Genomic DNA, 12,535 nt, shown 5'->3' with positions numbered 1-12,535 from the left:
TTTAGATTTTATTATATGAAACATAAAGGGACAAATTCAGATCATAGAAATCATAAATATTAAAAAAGATATATCTACATAATTATTACAGTCTCATAGCATTCCCAGAGCACACACATGCCTGAATTTCCTTTATCCAAACATTTTATACAAACTTACAAAGTAGCATTGACTGGTCCTATTAACAATTTTAAAACTATCATTTATTATGTGTTTTCTTCATAAAGGGAGGGAGATATGTTTTGCATGTATTTTCACTGAGTGCTCTTTTCTATAAAGCTAGCACTTACTACTTTAACTAACATGTGAGAACACTGAGTTAGAAAATGTTTAATAGTGTAGGATGTCATCCTAATAACAGAATAAAAGCCTACAAATCAAAATTAATATTTACTTGAAGTCTACATTTTGATTATTAAACTGTATTATTTATGCCATAAAAATAAATTGATAAGGGGGGGAAAATAAGAAGGAAGAAGGAACAGCTTGTTTGTATTTAAAAACACAACCTACAAGAAATACCAGGGCAATGGGAACACAAACCTAGTGGGTAAAAATAACCAATAACTTAAGGCCTACTCTGCTAGGTAGAAACAATATCTGACATTGTTAGGTTCATCAAGAACCTGAGACTAGATAGCCCAGGGACTTAGGGCCAAATAAAATGATACTGGGTAAAAACAAAACCCAAAAAACTTAAAAAGAGGAAGGAGGGAGGGAAAGAAGGAAACAAAAATGGAAAAGAAATTAGGTGGAGAAATGACTGTTAATTTTATTAATATTACTTATTATTTATTATATTATGTATTGCTATACTCATAGATCAATATTTTTTCAGCCTTTGTTAGAGAAAATTCTTCCTGCAGCCAATGGAAACAAATACAGCGACCCACTGCCAGACATCTCAAAGAGAAAGATAGACCCTGAATGGCATGTTTCTATAAAATACTTCCACTCAGAGCTCAAGGAATCCAGCAGAAGTAGAGGCAGAAAGAATGCAAGAATCAGAGGAGATGGAGAATACCATGGTAACAAATCCAATAAATAACCATGAGTAAAGCTCATAGGAACTCACAGAGACTGAAGCACTATGTACAACATCTCCTCCCATCAACTGCCTGAGGAATCTACTCTAATTTTAACTGGTCTAGGGACAGATCTATAAGTATAGCAGAATATCATTAGGAATCATTTTATTGATATTTATTCATTTAGTTAGTTACTTAGTTCATTAGATAGTTTTAGTTCTTTTGGCTATCCAGCTATCTGGTTCCTGGTCTTCCATACAGGGGAAAGTAAGGGCTCCTTCTTTGGTGTGGGTCTTAGACTAGATGAGTCATTATGTAGTAACTCCCATAAGTTCTATACCTGCATTACCCTAGCACATCTTACAGGCAGCATTTTGGGTTTGAATTGATTTTCCAGTCCCACCACTGTAAAGCCTTTTCTTCTTATAGAGAATGGCTGGTTAGGGCCCCAAATCCATTACTAGGAGTCCTAGCAAGGGTCACCCGAATAGGAGACAGGAAATTTCTACTTCACTAGGTTTCTATATCACCCCCTTCTTCATGTCCTCCAATTCCAGTCCTCTCTCCCCATATTCTCTTCATCAATTTATTCGCACCCCAAGCCTGACCCCTGCTGTCCCCATCCCCACCCAATGCCAGTCCACTTGTAAAATCTGTTTATTCTATTTCCACTTCCCAAGAAGATCCATTCATCCCTTTAGAGCCCTTCCTTGTTATTTGGCATTTCTGGATCTGTGGATTATAGAATGATTGTTACTCATTGGCTAACTTTCACTTATAAGTGAGTACATGCCAGTGTTTTATAGGATCCTGAGTGTATAAGAGAATAAGTCTCTGATCATTGTACCTTCTTTTGGGTTCTGTCAGTTTGTCTTGTCCAATTTCAAGGATGTGATTTTTTTTAACCAAATTATATTTAACTTATTATATTTTATTTCATTATACAGTTTAAAAAACAAATGAATGAATATGAATAGTAAACTAACCACTAAGGTAAAGATTAAAAATGGAACTATCATTTATGCCTAATGACAGAGGAAAACTCAATTTTTCTCCAGTGGAATAACACTGGGTAAACCAATCTCCCCAGGGCAAAGTTTACCTTCTGGAATAGTTGACCAGCAAATAATGAACTCCATAGTTTTTGTATGTGTGCTTTTATTTGGTTGCAATTTAGTGATTTTTGTTTTGTTTTGTTTTGTTTATTTAGGGGTATTGCATTTTGTTGTCTAGGTTTTGAAAGTTTTCTCATTATATTGGGTTTTTGGTTTGTTTGTTTTTAAGAAAACAAAGTTGAATAGGAAGGATATGTATGGACTTGGGAGAGTATATATATGAATAGCTGAGACCAACAAATAGAAAATAAATATGATAATCTTTAGGCAAGAATTATTCCTATATAGCATGAGTATATAATTACAATAATAAATGTGCTTCTGAGTATTTATGTTAAAACAGTCATTACTAAAATATTTCCAATAAAAAGGAGGTTTTTTTAATGGATATTCATTTGTCATATTAATGTGTGGTGGTAGTGGTGTTTCTGTGGTGTGATGGTAGCAGTCATATTGTAGTGTTAGTGTTGATGGTGTTCTTGTTGTTTATGGTGATGGTGGTAGTTGTGATGTTGTTGATGTTGGTGTTGGTATTGGGATGACAATGGGTGCCCTGTTAATGGGAGTAGACCTGGTGGTGTGTTTGTTTTTGTTGTTTCTGTTGCTTTTCTCAAAAATCTACATTTCAAACTCTGCTCCACTCCCAGGGCCCCCTCATAGAGTTCCTTCCCCTATGTTCCTTCCCCTTTTCTTCTAAGAGCCTGGGTTCTCCTGGTATCCCTTCACGCTGGTACATCATGTCTCTGCAGGGTTAGGCATACCTTCTTCCACTGATAGCAGACAATGTGAACCTGTTGAGTGACAGATTCTGCAGTCATGCAATGGCATTAGGCACAGCTCTTGCTTCAGTTGTTGGGAGACCCACGTGGAGACTCAGCTGCACCTCTGCTACACATATGGGGGCCTAGGTACAAACAGTATATGATCTTTGGTTGGTGGATCAGTCTCAGAGAACTCCCATGGGTGCAGGTTAGTTGACTGTTGGTCTTCCTGTGGAGTTCCTGTCCCGTTCAGGACCTTCAATCCTTCTGCCAATCCTATCATAAGAGTCCCCAACCTCAATCCAAAGTTTGGCTGTGGTATCTGCAACTGTTTCACTCAGCTGCTGGGTAGTGCCTCTCAGAAGACAGTTATGCTAAACTTCTGTCTACTAGTATATTAGAGTATCACAATAGTGTCAGGGATTGGTCCTTACACATGGGATGTGTCTCCAATTGGGACAGTTATTGGTTGGCCATTCCCTCGGTGTCTGCCCCATCTTTGCCTGTATATTTCTTTAAGACAGGACACATTTTGGGTTAGAAGTTTATAGGTCCATTGTGGGTCCCGGTTACAGAAGATGGCCTCTTCAGGTTTCAAATCACCACTGTTAACCATCTCCACTAAGGTCACTGCATTGACTCCTGGAAGTCTCTCCAATCCCAAGACTCTGGGACTTCTTAAAGATACCTCCCACTCCTTAGCTACAGATTTCCATTTATCCTTTGGCCCTCTAGCCCTCTCTCCTAATTCTCCCTACACCTGATCTTGACCCCTTCCTACTCCCCTCCCCCATTTCCCACCCAGTTCCCTCATTCCCTGTGCCATCTATGACTATTTTATTCCCACTTCTCAATGAGATTCAAGAATCTTTTCTTAGGATTTCCTACTTTTTTAACTTCTTTGGGTCTGAGGGATATATCAGAGGTATCCTACACTTTTTGGCTAATATCCAGTGAGTACATACCATACATATTCTTTTGGATTTGTGTTATTTCAGTTAGGATGATATTTTTCAGTTCCATCCATTTTTTTGCAAACTTTATGATGTCTTTGTTTTTAATAGCTGAGAAGTATTCTGTTGTGTAAATGAACCATATTTCCTATATCCTTTCTTCCTTTGAGGGAAATCTGGGTTGTTTCCAGTTTCTGGCTGTTATGAATAAAGTTGCTATGAACATAGTGGAGCAAATGTTTTGTGGTAAAGCATCTTTTTGATCTGTGCGCAGGAGAGGTATACTTGAGTCTTTAGATAAAACTATTTCTACTTTTTTGAGAAATGACTACATTAAAACTGAAAAGTTTCTGTAAGTCAAAGGACACTGTCAATAGGACAATTCAAAAGCCTACAGATTGGAAAAATGTCTTCATTAGGTCTACATCTAACAGAGGGCTAATATCTATATCTATATCTATTTATATAAATATAAATATATATATGTTATATATATATATATATATGTTAGAGTCTAGCATATATATAGAGAGAGTCTAGCATATATATACATATATATATATATATATATATATATATATATATATATATATATATGTTATATATATGTTAGACTCCAACAAAGTAAGAATCTATTGATTATATAATGAATACAGAAATATATACTATAATATTGCAATTACACCAAAGAATTTATAATGAATAAATTAGAATTTATAGACGTGGAGTGTGAAAGCATATCATCTCATGACTCCAGATGATGAGGTAGGAGATTTAGGATTTCTAGAATGGCCTGGACTACATTCTGAGATCTTTTCCCAAAATATTGGCAACAAGAAAAAGTTAAAGGCATAACATTCACTTTGTTGATTATGTGTCCCTAAATAAAATTCCAAATGTATGCAGATAGTAGGTCTGTGGAGAAGACCTGCACTTCTCATACATAGCTATATTGCAATGTTATTATAAATACCTCTAAATGAATGTAAATTGTGCTTCAAAATTTATAGAATGAGAGTATACATCTTCAGATATGAATTTCTTTTAATTTAACTTTACTGCTAATTAAAAACAAAAATCTATTCTCAGAAAAAGCATAGTTGACTTTATGAACAGTAAAATAAAATAGTGTACAAATAAATACATTGCCTGTATTTGTATGTTAGAACAGCTGAGACATGAATAAATTGACAATATTTTCACTGTCATAACATAATTGAATCGCTTTGAGAAAACAAAGTCATTCTTACTGGTTGAGTGTTCACTTATATTTAAAGATAATGTGTTTAGTGTTCCCATTTTTCAGAATCATACAAAGAACAGATGGCCTCAGAAGGCATTTTTCCAGATGCTATAAAAGTTGCTCACCTCCTCAGCCCTGAGCACACCATGGCTGCACTCCCCATGGTGCAGTCCCCATGGCCCCAGATAGCTATGAAAACCAAGTGACAGAGACTGGGTGCTGCTGGTGATAAGGGCAGCTCATACTGCCCGCCACTGCCTCCTGCAGATTAACAAGCCATAGATAGCATGTGTTCGTGCAGGTGATAAAGAAAGCCCATGAAGTAATGTATAAAGCGTCCTAGTTGTAACTGGGTGAATTTAGCTCAAAACGTCTGGTCTGGTATGGCAAATCGCTCAATTCCTGAAGCCCCAATGGAGAAAACACTGTGCTGAGAAACAATCCCCACGCAGATGCCCACACGGACTCCCGCAGCTCAGGCAACAGTCTGTTCTGCTGCAGTTTAACTCCAGTGTATCCGAACAGCAGAGGAGTCTTGAGCATGATCACCTGAGTGCTTCCCCAAGACAGGCCTGAAAGGTTAGTGAGGACTGTGTGTGTCCTCGCACGACAATAACAACCAGTTCCTATCTTCATCCTTCCCCCTTGTTTTAATTACTGAGACTATGTAAGAATTCAGTGAGCCTTAGCTTACCGGGGACCCCTGAGTGAACCACATGGAGCAGAGATCAATGCAAAAAGCAAGAGGAATTTATTGTTCCCATGCACTTGGGTTGTCCCAGACCCAAAGAAGAGCCCTCCCACCCGACAGCGCCGATCTGTGAATAGAGCATCAGCAACTAGGCACAATATGATTGGCAGAAGATGAGTGCACCCTTTAAACTGATTGCTCTTTAGGAATGAGGTGACAAAGACTTCCCTTGTCTGAAGGTGGGCAATGGTCAGTCCTATGGAATGTGTCCCCACCTGAAGGTCAGTTCCTGAGCTGAACTTTTCAACTATAGTTCTCAGAAGACAAATTATTTCTCACATATAAAACAAATTTAGTACAAGCGGTGTCAAATATATTTAAAAAGTAAAAATACTGTAGAATCTGGTAAAACTTCAATCTTCCTCCTACCTAGTAGTGGTACAGTCCATTCGTTTTCCCCCTAAAGGTCTGTCCTCTGAGAGTTCCTCATCCCATTCCTCCTTCTCTGTCTCCAAGCAGATGTCCTTAAGCCACCCCACCCTACCTTGCCAGGCCTTCCCACTTTCTGGGACTTCCAGTTGCTTGAGCATTAAATGCATCTTCTCTCACAAAAGCCAGACCAGGCAGTCCTCTGCTATATTTGTGTCAGGGCCTTAGACCAGCTAGTATGTTGCCTTGTTGGTGGTTCAGTTTCTGAGAGATCTGAGCGGTCTAGGTTGGTTGAGAGAGTTGGTCTTCCCAAGGGGTCACCCTCCTCCTCATCTTCTTCCAGCCTTTCCCTCATTCAACCACAAGGGTTCCTGACTTCAGTCCACTGATTGGGTGAAAGTATCTGCATCTGTCTTAGCCAGCTGCTGGTTGAGCATCTCGGAGAGCAGCTATGCTAGCCTTCTATGTGTAAGTACATCATAGCCATAGCGTCAGTAACAGTCTCGGACCTTGGAGCCTCCCCTTGAGATGGATCCCAATTTGGGCTGGTCTCTGTACCTAATTTCCCTCAGTCTCTTCTCCATTTTTATCCTTGGACTTCTTTTAGACAGGAACAACTCTTTTGACTGCGGGATGGCTACACCATACTTCGAATTGATGCCCTGCCTTTCTACTAGAAGTGGACTCTACAAGTTACCGCTCCCCACTGTTGGGCGTTTTATCTAAGGTCCCATCCTTTTAGTCCTTAGGGTCTCTTACCTCCCAGGTCTCTGGTACATTCTAGAGCATCCCCCACCTCCCACCTCTGGATGTTACATATTTCCATTCATTCTGTTGGTTCTCAGGAATTCACTCCTGTTCCTACCACCTCCCCGCCCCCAATATCTGATCATGTTACCCTTTTCCCTCTTCCTTCCCTCTTCCACTCAGGTCCCTCCCTCCCTCTACTTCCCCTATGATTGCTTTCTTCTCCCTCCCATGTGGGATTGAAGCATCCTCACTTATGCCCTTCGACTTTTTAACTTCTTAAATTCTATGGATTATATTCTTGGTATTCTGTACCAGTAAGGACAACAGATAAATGGAATTCTTGTACTTATCTAAAGAAGGTAGAATGTCCATGGTTCTGTACAGCTGATGTTGTCAGGAATGATGAATGAATAATAATATGGAGGTTTCTTTCTGCAGTGATGGAAATATTTAGAACCCATCCTGGTGGCAGGTACACCACCTTTTGAACACCTTACAAAACTTTTAATTATACACAATAAGTGGGTGAATTTTTCAGTAGAAGAAATAATTGTAAAATATGAACATCTACTAGATTTTAATAATGACCCTCATGAATTTGTAACATTGTAGAATACATGTATGAGTATTCTTTGAACAATATTTGACCAAGCCAGTTCAGGCAGTCAGCAGGTTCTCCAGGGCAGGAGTGAGAATTTAAAAGAAAAACGACAATTAGATAACATTGTAGCATGACCCCAGCCAGTTCTGAGGCTGAGGTGGGTTTTTTTTTTCCCCAATCTGTTTTGTACCTTTATCAGTGTAGTAATAAAGTCAGTTCTAGGTTGAGAAACAAGCAAGACAATAAACAAATAGTCAAGGAACAAGCAAGGCAATAAACTAAGTCCATGTTTACTCTTTTGATCAATGTTTCTAAGGGCATGTCAGAATGGTCAACGTATCTCAGCCTACTTCCATGTCCTAGCCTAAAGTCATATTCATACCTGAAGCCTACTTCTTTGTTCTAGCCTAAAATTAGATTCCTGCCTGAAGCCCACTTCCTTGTCCTGACCCAATGTCAGATTCCTGCCAAGTGGCTCCAATAATTCTCCACAAATATTGATTTTTCTAGCCAATCAGCAATGTACTATTTCCACTAATTATCTTTTTATCTCAGAAAAAATACCTTAAAATGTAGTTTCTAAGACTGATTCATATGTATTTCATATTTTGAAGCCAGCACAGTGTTTTATCTTCATTGTTACTTGATCATATGTAGAAGTACATTGATTTTTGTAACAGTCACCTCTAATTGCTATATTTTCCCCATCAATAGACTACTTTGTATTTTATGTACAAATGAACATGCCACCTGCAAATAACTGTATGTGATGTCAGATGTGTCTTTTTTAAATAATATTTTGACTAATGTTTTCCTTACAGTGTTGGGTCAAAAAGAGAAAATTGTTACTATTTTATTTATTCCATGTTTAGTAGGAAATGATTTAGTCTTTTCACATCAAGAAAATTCATAAATATTGCAAAGAGAGAGTTGTAGATTCTGTTTACTGGGTGTCTAGTTTGATGATGAATTTTGAAGTAAATGAATGTTGGATAGTTTCCAGAAAAAAAAAAAAAGTAAAAATGTAAAATCAGACCTCTAGTTCATTGTTAGAGTAATTTCCTACCATGCTCAGGGTACCAGGTTCAATGCCCAACACTGAAGACACAAAGTAAGTTACTGTTATGACACTACAGGAGCAATGACAGAACTGACCCAAAATGGAGTAAATGGAGGAAGAAATGGTAATGGAAAAGCATATAAACCTACTACCTTATGTAAGACACATGATATAAATGATAGTCACTGTGAGTTGAAAAATTAAAATTAAAGGATGGCCTCTAAATTTATAAATACAATAAGTGATAATTTAAAAATATGCTTTTGTCAAAAACAACTGGTAATAGCAAGGGAAGAAGATAGTTTAAATGATTCCTCCGGCTTTCTCAATTTAGAAATAAACATTAGTGCATTTTTGTCTTCAATACAAAAGTTATGGACATGAAAAGGTCTAATAGAAATAATTTTAAATTTTGAAAAGATTATTTATGTGAAATAAGCTCAGATTTGTAGGAAACCAAAGGTACTTCTGTACATAACTGTGCATTAGAATCATGTGCAAATAACACACCACATATTCTATAGTTGAGAATAGGTATACTTTACTAAAGCAGCTAGATATTTGGTTATCAGCAAATACAGGAGAATCAAGTGAAAAGTTTGAAACAATCATCTCTCATAAATAGACTCCTGCCTCAAGATAGGTGCTACAAAATGAATACACTCTCAAATTTAATGCCTACAGGGTGTGCTCTGTGGCTAACTCACTCTAGTCGACTCCCTCGGGGAATAATATCCTACAGGTTTCTGATAGTTTTAGGCTTTTGTATATATATATTATATATATATGTGTGTGTGTATGTATGTATGTATGCATATGTGTGTCTTCTTTGAGAAACCATGACAGCACCTGTGTTTGTACATTTGTCTTGATATGAAATAAACTGAAATAAATTTTTCTTACAGAACTGAAACTAGATGGTTCTATTATAGTATACAATTGTTGAATTTATGATTGAATCCTTTCATGTAAAAATGCTTGTCTTGAAAACGTTGCAAAAATGTTGGGTGAGCAGTTAAGATTTCCTGCTGATCTTGTAGAGAACTAATGTGCAGTTACCAATACCCAGTACAGGCAATACACGACTGCCTGCAATTCAAGTTCTGGGTAAACTGACACCCTCTTCTACCCTCTATGAGTTCACTAACACACACATATCACACACACACACATACACACACACACACACACACACACACACACACACACACATACACATTTCTGAGTTGTGAAAATATAAATGCAAACCACCAATTTTGATTTTTCTTTCTTTCTTTTTTTTTTTTTTTTTTTTTTTTTTTTTTTTTTTTGAGACAAGTGCTGGGATTAAAGGTGTGCGCCACCACTGCCCGGCTTCAAACCACCAATTTTGAAAACAAAATACCTAATTTTTTATTTCCTTGGCACCTATTCTATTAACAGTAATTAATTTAAACAGCTTCATATTATTATTTTGTATTTTCTTTGACTTACCTGATTAATAACAATGCCTCCATTGTGAAGAGGTCCTTAATGAACTTTAACTTAACTTAATGAGTAAATATTGGTTTATTTAATGAGTAAATATTGGTTTATTTAATGAGTAAATGCTGGTTTATTTACATCTAATGTGGATATTTGTATAGATGTGCATATTTTAGAATTTAAAATTATTTAAATATATAAAATAATGTTAAGAAAATAATTTTTCTAGTTTAAGAGTCTAGCAATATTAAGCCATTAATTAGTGTCTATTAATGTCACAGTATTAGTCTAACAATATTAAAACAATATAATACCAAAACTGTAAAGGCAAACATTCTTTTCTCAATTTTCTATAAATTTAACTTCATATTTAACCAAGCTACCAGTATAATATATTACTGACATTATAAATTTTTAATAGAAAGTCCGCAGAAAACACAGGACATAAGTTACTTTGCTACCAATTCTAATATAAGTGTTTATATATCATGAGTAATAAAAAAATATTTTCTTAGTTAAGTTTAAAGATCTACTCATAATGGGGACATTATTAACAATCATGTGAACCAGAGAAAATGCAAAATGTATAACAATATATTGCCATTTAAATTGATTACTGCAGGTGGAATAGGGGCAAAGAAACAATGAGATAAGACACTGTTTTATCCACACAAAGTTGGTTTGAATTTCTATTTTCACGACTCAGAATTACTTTTCTAAATAAATGTCTAATCACAAGGTTTACAAATCTATGAATCATCCTTCCATACTAAGACTAAATATTTATTAAATGTTTAGATATCTGTATGTTGAATTTTAGCAAATCTGAACACTAGGAAAGGGTATTTTTGCCAATATTTCTGATCTACGTAAATATTTATTCTGAATTATTTTTTTAACCTCATAGCCTGAGTCAATAGTTAGTAAAGCTCAGATTTCTACATGTGAAATGACACAGATGGCCAAGGTTCATATTTCAAAAACACACCTGACCACAGACAGATTATGACATTATTAATGAAATACTTCTTTGAATGCACTGGTTAGAAACCAGTAGGCTCTCTCCACATCAAATCCCACCCATGCCTGATTTTAAAATATCACTTATAGTCAGAATGTCAACTTTTAATAATCTGTGGGAACTTCCTAAGACTTACTGAGGTAACCAGGCCTTTGATATAATACTGGTTTTCCTGTCCTGATTCTACTACTCTGATGGAGTATTCCAGTCTCATTGACCAGCAATGATTTTCTTCCTCTTCTACCATACCTGGCAGAAACAGTTCTAGTGGAAGCCAATATCCAAATGGTGGCAGGCTCTCCTACCCACTGCGCTTCTGTTGGATTTTCAGCATTTTATTATGGGTAATTGAAGTTTTGACCATGTTTTTCTTAGAAGAAATGCAAACAAAATTTATCACAGCCAACGTCGGGAAAATGCTGCCATAAATCAAGTGTCATTTAACTTTGCACATCACACAGAAAGATCAATTATTACAATATTTATTCTAAACTGCCCAAGTTGTACTCGCAAAAGAAAGGCATCAGTCTCTGTCACTAGTGTGCCTTTAATTCCTAATGCTGCTAAGTGGATATTGCATGCTACAGTCAGCCACTCATGGAATTCTCACAAAGCAATAATTTTTTATTTCATTTAGACATATCTCAATTTATCTTCATCATTCCTTTTTTAACTCGATGAGCTCTTGTTTTATGAAGCCAGTCTGTAAGCCATCACTGAATCCTTTGTAATAACTGCACAATGTTGATGAGAGATGGATTTGCCAGCTCATCAGTTAAAAGCATGGTAGGAAATTGGATCAAATGAACTTTACTCAGTTAATATCACAGTGAGAGCTTTGGCACCTACACAGATGCCATCTACAGATGAACTAATAATGAAAGAAAAAAAGTAATATTTGTAAAAGGTAGCTAATTTATTCTTGACCATGTAACCAATTGAAGGGTTTTTTTAGCGTGTTTAAGGCTCAGAGAGTTTTCTTTTCTATAGAAGGTTTGAGCTGAGTATCAGGGACATCAAGGATGTCCTAGAACCATTACAGCTGTTGTATTTTAGACTTCCCATCTACAAAGTGCAGAATGCAACATATGACATTGCTTATGTCACACAAGTTATTTTTAAAATAATGTTTATTTTTCTTTCAAACTTTCTTTTTAAACACCTTAAAAGATCAAAATGCATGACATGGATATAGCTGCAATCCACCTTTGAAGGGTTAATATTAATAATGTGGGAATTTTTTGGAATTAAAACAGCTTTCTTTATGCAAAAAACCTTCAAGCTATTATCTTCAAATACATGAATTCATTGAGTAGTTATAATAATGGGAGGGTTTTGAGCTACTAATGCTGCATGGTAGCCTCGCATTAACTTCTTTCTACATCAATTTGACTAATACTGGAACCCATCTCAATACAG

Source organism: Mus pahari, chromosome 15 (assembly GCF_900095145.1).
Source record: "Mus pahari chromosome 15, PAHARI_EIJ_v1.1, whole genome shotgun sequence".
Taxonomy (NCBI): Eukaryota; Metazoa; Chordata; class Mammalia; order Rodentia; family Muridae; genus Mus; species Mus pahari.
Note: the sequence above shows the minus strand (reverse complement) of the source record.